General features: G+C 40.5%; 1 long non-coding RNA gene across 1 annotated transcript; it reads left to right on the forward strand.

Moving 5' to 3' along the window:
- The first annotated feature begins 2,907 nt into the window (after positions 1-2,907).
- Positions 2,908-4,554, forward strand: LOC136793093 (uncharacterized). Its single transcript, XR_010837884.1, has 3 exons — positions 2,908-3,617; positions 3,842-3,907; positions 4,165-4,554. It is a non-coding gene; the product is annotated as an uncharacterized lncRNA (long non-coding RNA).
- The last annotated feature ends 5,038 nt before the right edge of the window (positions 4,555-9,592 follow it).

Below are 9,592 nucleotides of genomic sequence, written 5' to 3' on the forward strand. Positions count from 1 at the left end.
GGTCTAAGTGCAGCAAATATGGGCATATGTTCAGCCAAAACTCCCACCTCATTCAGCACCAAAAAGTTCACACCAGAGAGAGTATTGCAAATGTGGAAAGACTTCAGCAAATTGTCTGTTCTAATCTGTCCCTGAGAACATTTTTTTTCTTTGTGGTAAAATATATGTAACAAAGTTTACCCTCTACCTTTTAAATTGTTGGGTGTAGTGTGTTTAAAAATTCACATCTAATCTCCAGAATTTTTTTCATCTTGCAAAAATGAAAGTCTATACCCCTTAAAAAACATCTTTCTACTCCCTCCCTACCTCACCTGGCAACCTCTTTTTTACACTCAGTTGATGAATTTGATTACTCTGGATGCTTTATACAAGTATAATCATACATTTTTCACCTCTTTGCAACTGGCTTATTTAGCTTAGCATATAATTTCCCCATGTTGAAGCATTTGTCAGCATTTTCTTCTGTTTTGAGAAGGAATCAGAATTGACCTAATTCTGGGGAAGGGTTCTGATGGTCAATACAAGTTTTCCTAATATGATGCTATTTAGAGAAAGAGGAGATCCAGATTTTATATGGAATATTTATTAACAGCTTTATTGAGATACTGACATACTTAATTTCATTTATATTAAAATTGTAAAATGTATTTTCACATCTGTGTGCACAATGGGACTATCACCAAAGTCACAATAATGAACGTGTCCATTACTTAACGGAGTTTCCATTAGCTACTTTGTATTCTCTCTCCCAAGCCTACCCAAGTTGCCATCTCCAGGTAGACATTGTACTTTCTGTGTTCTAGAATTTCATATAAAGGGAATCCTACAGGTTTCCTTGTTACGACTGTTTTCAATGAGTGCATGAATATATTTTTAGTGTTATTCATGTGTGTGCAAAGGAATGACACTAAATAAGGAAGGCTTTGTTATGTATTAGAGCTGCATTGTTTGTAAGAAACGTGTTTTTTTCCCACAATCAATGAGAAAAATTGTTTAAAGTGTGAAGTGAAGTTGAAACTAAGTAATTTAAACTGAAATTCAGTTTCATATGAATTCATTATAAATGAATTTTGAACCATCTGCATCATACACAAGCTTCCACTGACACATTGTTCTAGATTTTTCTCTTATTTGGCTTCTTTTTTCTAGTCATGTCTTTAAGCTATATCGTGGCATAAAAGTTCTTAGGGAATTTTAAAAATCATTTTTTGTGGTAAAATTCACTTAACATAAACTTTATCATCTCATAATTTTAAGTGTTCAGTTCTGTGATATATTGGGATCTCCAGTGAAATAGAACCATCTGTGTATGTGTGTGAGTGCGTGCATTCTGTGTAGAGACAGAGAAAGGAGAGAGATTTTTTAAGGAATTAGCTGATGTGATTGTGATGGCCAGCAAAGTCTAAAATCTGCAGGGTATGCCAGCAGGCTGGAGACCCAGTGAAGAGTTGCCATCAAGACCAAAGGCAGTCTGCTGGTACAGTTCCTTGTCATCTTTTTATCATGTGATCCTCAAACCAGGTGGCTCTTGAGAAAATGAAAATTTACAAAGGTCAGCAGGCATTACAGATCAGGAAATCAAAAGAGAATAGTTTTAGAGTGAGAGCTAGGAAACAATCACAGAGGCCACTGTCTGGTTGTATTTTTAAAGTCCCAATGTGTGCACAATGTACTTAATGAAAAATTTAAGATAATGGTATCTGAATTTAAGTCTTTCTGTTTCATAAAGTTCATGACAGTCAAAATTTAGAGATTTGAGGCATTAAGAGAAGATACTTAAAATATCTAAATGTGCCTATTTTTGTGTAATTTTAGACATGCGAGTTTTAGATTCTTATTAAGAAATAGTCCTTTGACTATTTCTACCCTAGAAATGAAGAAAATAAGAGCAGATAGAGAGACTTCTGTTTTTTGTCCTGGCGTGTAAGAAGCTGGAAGTTACCACTCCATCCTAACAGCAAGTAAAAAGCTGAAAATACTGAAAATCAACAACTCTTATTAGGTCCCTGAGAGCAGTCTTGAGTTCTATTTTATATTTGCTGTGCCCGTTGCCAATTTGTATAGTCAGTCTCTCCTACCTAAAAAAAGAAGATATCCACAATAGTAAGATTTCTTGTTTTCTTAACTGGTCTCATGTTGAACTTTATTTTAATTTTCACTAATTGTCCATCACCCATCCTACACCTTTGTCTTTGCCAGACCTTCAGCTAGGCAGAGGTTTCTTTGTTTTGTTTTGCTTTTTAATTCAAAACCAGAATGGTCCGACTCTCCAAGGGATCCTGCCTTCATCGTGTTGTTGCAGGTTTATTTTTGGACATGGATTTACTGTCACATTCCCTGAAGAATCCCCCAGATTCCGGACATAGTGCTCCAGGATTCCATTGAGAGCAGCAACTCGGTTTCCTCTTGGTAAAAAAGTAATCATCATCACCTGGGCAGTAGAGCATTTCCCTTTTTTCCTAAGTGGCATGAGGAGCCCAAAATGACCAATTGGCTGTCTCATATCCTAATTCAGGTTTATAATATTATTCTTCTGGTGGAATTTTTCTCCCTTAAAGAAAAAGCCCTCCCAACATGCAGAATTTACCATTGAGGGGATGAGTAGCAGAAATTACTTGAGAGGGTTATTAGGTAATATAATGTGGAAAAGTAGGCTTGCTAGATTTAGTAAACAATATCTGGCCCAGTAAATTTTGAATTTTTCTAACTCCCTATGCACATATACATTGAAATAAGAGGAAAATGTTGCATGGGACTTACTTATATAAAAATCATTTGTTGTGTTTTTGAAGGAAATTATAACTAAGTTTCATACCTCTTTATACTTACCTGGTAATTTGCTTCTCCTTAACTTTTCCTTGTTTTGTAGTATTTGTTTATATAGTTCCTTGTAGTTACCCTCTATATTCCATTTAGTTTGTTTCATAGTTTCCAGGGTAGTCTCATCCAATTTATTTGATTCCTTTGCCCAGTGAACATTCCTCATGGAGACACAGGCTATAAGTAGCATTGTGAGCTGGAGGACAGATGATGCTGTACAGTGTGGAAGACCACTACAACTTCTCCTTTGATTTTTAAAAATCTTTTTCATCCACATTCTTCTTAATAACAATCTTATTTTATCGTCTTCTTTGTTAGTAGTGGAAAACATATCTCTCATGCTTAACTGTTATTACATGCTGTTTTATAGTTGACTGCCCATCATTTCCAATATTGATCGAACAATTGCACTGTGTCAGCCTTTTGCAAAGCATTTCAAAAAGGGGACTACAAGAGACTTAAGGCATCCTGACAAATCAGTATAGGAACCGGGACGAAAATCATTAAATACAGGAAATACCCTGTATAGACAGAACTGGCCACCCTGTTGCAGATGTGTCTCATGAACCTACCACTGTTCCTGAAACTGACTAGGGTTTTATTGAACATGTGTTAGAGCAGTAAATACATATGACATTATGGTTCTCCTATTTTTTTACATTTCCAGTAAGTTCTTCAAAATGTCATCTCGACCCTATCTCTCCAAGTTGTTAGAGTCCAGCGTTTTCAAATGTGAAAAGGAAGCACTGTTTGGAGATAAAACCCTGAGTGTGGCCAAGGTTCTCGCACAGCCACAGGTTCAATTTCATTCTATGACTTTTTCAGACGTCTCTATCTCTCACTCAGCTTCACTGAGATCTTAACTTTCTTTCGTCTGTAACATACGTTTCTCGACAATTTTTGTCAATTTCGTTGCATAACTACATAATCATTATTATTAACTTTTTGTAATATCTGTTTCTTAAGTAATTTTCAGAGGTAATTTCAACTCCCTGTGCATTCACTGTTGCTGCAATTTCAGGTGAATTGCTAAATCAGTTTCCATAAAGGAGATGAGACCATGGAATGCCAAACTTTCGTTTCCCAGGTAAGATGCCCCCTTTGCACACGGGCTTCGATGGTTTGAAGGTCACCCGCTATCTTGGCAGAAAATGACATGTGATTATTTGCTCTCCTTTACAGACAGGTTTCAGATTTTTAAAGAAATGGAAAATATCTCAGAGAATAATAAATATCTCAATAAATTTTACTTGCTAGGTCGGAGAGCAATCAATGATTATCAAGGCCAGAATGATATCCCTCTCCAACTCTCCCATATGCCCTGTCTTTTCTTGCATATTGAAGGTCATGAAACATCTTCCAAAACTTCAGTCAACATGTCTTTGACAAGCAAAAAGATAGCTGATAGCATAGAGGGAACATACCTCAACTTAATAAAGGCCATAAAAACCTACAGCTAACATCCTACTCAATGGTGAAAAGCTAAAAGCATTTCCTCTAAGATTGGGAACAAAATAAGACAAGTGACTTGCCAGTTTTATTCAACATAGTTTTGGAAGTCCTAGCTATGGCAATCAGAGAAGAAAAAGAAATAAAAGGAATCCAAATGGGAAAATAAGTTAAACTCTCACTGTTTGCAGATGACATGATACTATACACAAAAAATCCTAAAGACACTACCAGAAAAGTACTCGAGCTCATTAATGAATTTGGTAAAGTTGCAGGTTACAAAATTAATACACAGAAATCTGTTGCATTTTTATACACTAACAATGAAAGATCAGAAAGAGGAATTCGAGACATAATTCCATTTACCACTGCATCAAAAAGAATAAAATAACTAGGAATAAACCTACCTAAGGAGATAAAAGACCTGTACTCTGAAAACTATAAGATGCTGATGAAAGAAATCAACGATGACACAGATTGAAAGATATATCATGTTCTTGGATTGAAAGAATCAACATTGTCAAAATGACTATACTACCCAAGGCAATCTACAGATTCCATGCAATACCTATTAAATTTTAAAATGGCATTTTTTACAGAACTAGAACAAAAAAATCTTAAAATTTGTGTGGAGACACAAAAGACCCTGAATAGCCAAAGCAACCTTGAGAAAGAAAAACGGAGTTGGAGGAATCATGCTCCCTGACTTCAGACTATACTACAAAGCTATAGTCATCAAAACAGTATGGAAATGGCACCAAAACCAGTAATATAGACCAATAGAACAGGATAGAAAGCCCAGAAACAAACCCACGCTCCTATGGTCAATTAATTTGTGGCAAACGAGGCAAGACTATACAATGGAGGAAAGACAGTCTCTTCAATAAATAGTGTTAGGGCACTTCCCTGGTGGTGCAGTGGTTAAGAATCCACTTACCAATGCAGGGGACACAGGTTCAATCCCTGGTCCAGGAAGATCCCTCATGCTGTGGAGCAACTAAGCCTGTGCGCCACAACTACTGAGCCTGTGCTCTAGAGACCGTGAGCCACGACTACTGACCCCATGTGCCACAACTACTAAAGCCCACTTTCTCTAGAACCCGTGCTCCACAACAAGAGAAGCCACTGCAATGAGAAGCCCATGCACCACAACGAACAGTAGCCCCCACTCGCTGCAACTAGAGAAGGCCCATGCAGCAATGAAGACCCAACGCAGCCAAAAATAAATAAAATTTTAAAAAATAGTGCTGGGAAAGCTGGACAGCTACATGTAAAAAAATTAAAGTAGAACATTCTTTAAGACCATACACAAAAATAGTTGATAGTTGTAACCGAATTGGGTTACCTAATCTTTTTTCTTTTTTTCATGAAATAAGTCTTAAAAGACTTTTTGTCTAAAATCAGCTGATGAACTAAAGTGTGAGAAGAACCTATTTTCAAGTAGGCATTTAGAAAACCAGAGGTTGTACACCAGTAGGGAAAAAGAATGATGCCTATCAATTTATGAAACCTTCCTTTTTCTAAATACCTAAGGAAGCAGTACACAAACAAGTATAGAGGGTACAAATCTCAACGAAAGAAAGGCCACATAGACAAAAACACAGCTATTTTCTACTCCATGTAGAAGATCTTGGAGAAGGAAATACGCAGAACACTCTTTGACAGAAATGTATTTGTTTATTTGAAATTTAAATTTCACTGGTTATCCTATGTTTAATCTGGCCGCTCTACCTGGAACATCCTGTTTTACAAATCATGCCTAACATGAAGACAATCAGCAGTAGCCTCAGTTTCATGCTGAAGTACTAAAAGCCAATGAGACATGCATTCATTGGAAGAAAAAGAACAACACAAAGCAAAAACGTATAAGAAAATAGGCTGTATAAAGAAGAAAACAAAAGCCAAAGGGAAAATAAGTGATCACTCAAAGATCCTCTTAATTCATGTGGATGGAACCGAATTGGTTTCCAGTATCCTCCTAAGTTCTTCACATGTCATCCATCCTTTGTATCTCAGAGGTGACAAATCATCCTAAATTTCCTTCTTGGAGCAGAAGGGACTTGGACCTGAGGGCAGAGTCCTGGGTGAGTCTTTTTTTTTTTTTTTTTAATTTAATTAATTTATTTATTTTTGGCTGTGTTGGGTCTTCGTTGCTGCACCTGGGCTTTCTCTAGTTGTGGCGAGCGGGGGCTACTCTTCATTGCAGTGTGTGGGCTTCTCATTGCAATGGCTTCTCTTGTTGTGGAGCATGGGCTCTAGGCGTGCGGGCTTCAGTAGTTGTGGCACGTGGGCTCAGTAGTTGTGGCTCACGGGCTCTAGAGCGCAGGCACAATAGTTGTGGCACACAGGCTTAGTTGCTCCGCGGCATGTGGGATCTTCCCGGACCAGGGCTCGAACCTGTGTCCTCTGCATTGGCAGGTGGATTCGTAACCACTGAGCCACCAGGGAAGCCCCTGGGTGAGTCATTTTGAATGTGTTTTCTGGTGGCGTTTGAAACTTCCCAGCCGACTGAGGGCGCTGTGACACTCGGGGCACACGTACGGTTTGAGCCCAGAGTGGATGCATCGGTGAACACTGAGGCTCCCTCTGTGGCTGAAGGCTTTGTCGCAATGCTCATAGACTTCTCCTTGGTGTGGGTCCTCTTGTGAGCACGCAGCGTGAAGTTGTGGGTTAACTTCTTGGGGCTGAGGTCATAGCAGTATTGCTTCTCGCCTATGTGGATCTGCTCGTGAGTTCACAGGTCGGAAGACTGCATGGACCCTTCGGCACAGATATTGCATCGAAAGGGTCTCTCTCCTGTGTGTGTCCTCTGGTGAAGGGTAACCTAAGATTGATAAGGAAATCTCTTCTTGCATACCCTACATTAATAGGGTGCCTGTCCCTGGGCTTCTTTTCCCTCAGGAAGACTGGTTGGTCCCACTGTGCTAGGTGAAACAACAGAATGGGACTCAAATTGTCCTGAGAACTGTCCTTTGTACAAAGATGTGGCTCCTTTTTTTTTCTTCTATAAATTAATTTATTTATTTTTGGCTGCGTTGGGTCTTCGTTTCTGTGCGCGGGCTTTCTCTAGTTGTGTTCTCTAGTTGTGGCAAGCGGGGGCTGCTCTTTGTTGCGGTGTGTGGGCTTCTCATTGCGGTGGCTTCTCTTGTTGAGTAGCACGGGCTCTAGGCACATGGGCTTCAGTAGTTGCGGCACACCAGCTCTGTAGTTGTGGCTCACAGGCTCTAGAGCGCAGGCTCGGTAGTTGTGGTGCATGGGCTTAGTTGCTCCGCAGCATGTGGGTTCTTCCTGGACCGGGGCTCGAACCCGTGTCCACTGCACAGGCAGGCAGATTCTTAACCACTGCACCACCAGGGAAGTCCCTGTGGCTCCTTCTTGATGCACTTTTTGGGAACTGGGAATGTTGGCCAGTTTCCTTTTGAAATGTCTGAGACCCCTTGGAGAGCCTCTTCTGTATCCACTCTTAGTCGAAAGTTCTCCCTCTGAAACACAAGAGGAAAACATTCAGCATCCACATTTGAAATATCAGTTCCTTCTTGGGGATTCTTGCCGCCGTCTACCCTCCCAGAATGTGCTGAAAGAAGAGATTCAGCACACATTTAACAAGGAGCATTTTCCGTGGTGCCAACCTCACTGGAACCCAGCACTGATGTTGGCTGAGGACTTCCCATCAACCAAAATTCCTAAGAGTCTAGATTATGAAACACTCTGGAAAGGTGATGATGGAGAAGTTTGGCATTAGAGAACCAGCTCCCCCCTGCTCCCCAGAAGGAATTTTAATTCTGGTTACCCAGCTCCGTGCCACCACTGGAAGCAAGTCACTAACTCCTCTCGATTCCAAGGTTTTATATTCACCACGACGCTTTGGAAGTTCAAGCTCTTGAGAATGCCGGGTTCTTGTCTCTTCCGTGTCTTCCATCAGGTCCTTCTCCAAGTTTTCCTTGGGTGTCAGACCCTCTAGTTCACCTGTTTCAGGAATGATCTCTGACAGGAGACCTTTTTGGTCCTGTCAGTGGGCAACCAAGCAGAGTCAATAACCCATCCATCTTAGCCCATAGAAAGCTCTGTCTTCTCTTCCCTCATCCCCCTCATATCCTAGTCTAAGACTCCAACTTTCTAAATATCTGTTTGGGGGATATACCCTGACTTCTTCTGGGCCACCCTAACACCCTGATTGATAATTGTCTCCTAATTCCCAAGTCTGTCCTTAATCTATACTGACCACATCTTGCAATCAAGTCCAGACATCACAGTTGGCACTGTGAATTTGCTACACATAGGTCTCTCCAAGTCATCGCAAATTCTCTCTGCCCCTGACTCTGGAGCAAAGGGCTCTAGGTCCAGGTCTCCCGACTTCAGCACATTTTGATACATTGCCTAGATTTATCTTTATGATGAGAGTTGTCCTGTGAATGGTATGATGATGAGCAGCAAATCCCTGGTCTCTACTCACTAGAAAACAATAACATCCCCCACCCCCATCCCCATTTGGACAAATCAACTGTCTCTAGACATTCTCCAATATCTTCTGAGACGCAAAACCACTCCAATTTGGAACTCCTCATTCAACTCAAGGGATTGACAATATTCCAAAATATGAAGTGCCTCTGAGGAAAAGGACCATGGTGAAACAGCTGTCAAAGCATTCACCCGTGGCAAATTGACCCAGCACCATCCCATTGAGACAGGATTTCCTTCTCCTCACACTTACGGCCACAAGCTTTTATGGCGGAGGGACAAAGATGGATGAGTCTTCATTCTCACACTGTCTTGAAAATGTCTAGGAACAGAATGCATCCATGGGAATTCATGGAGTCAATGGGTCCATTTGTGTCCTTTGCTAAATCTACCAATTACTCTAGCAGCCACGCCCACCTGAACCTCTTTTACCTTCTCCCAGGCTCTCTCTAGGGATCAGCGCATCACACACTCATCCGTCCTCTTGACAGTTCCTTGGCTCTTGCCGGATTCTGCAGCTCTTGGCTTACCTGCTGGCCATTCTTTGGAGGTATCTCACTAACAAGGGATTGGGCATCCCTGGGTAGGTCTTTCTCATCGTTGGTGTCACTTAACATCAAACGCCTTAATATCCAAGCTTTGCACAAGATATTCATCCCCTTGTATGCGAACTGTAGTCTGTGAGGGAAAAACTAAATTGAGATCAGTCTCCTATAAGACCTGGAAAGTAGCTCTCAAGGCATCCGATGACATCATACCACAAAAGTGTACTTTTTCTTGGTTTAAAAGATCAATATTTCTCAACGATGCCCAATGCAAACTCTCACCCATTTGGGAATCACTGATTTACAGTCAATCACTCAGG

Source organism: Kogia breviceps, chromosome 18 (genome assembly GCF_026419965.1).
Source record: "Kogia breviceps isolate mKogBre1 chromosome 18, mKogBre1 haplotype 1, whole genome shotgun sequence".
In the NCBI taxonomy this organism is placed as follows: Eukaryota; Metazoa; Chordata; class Mammalia; order Artiodactyla; family Physeteridae; genus Kogia; species Kogia breviceps.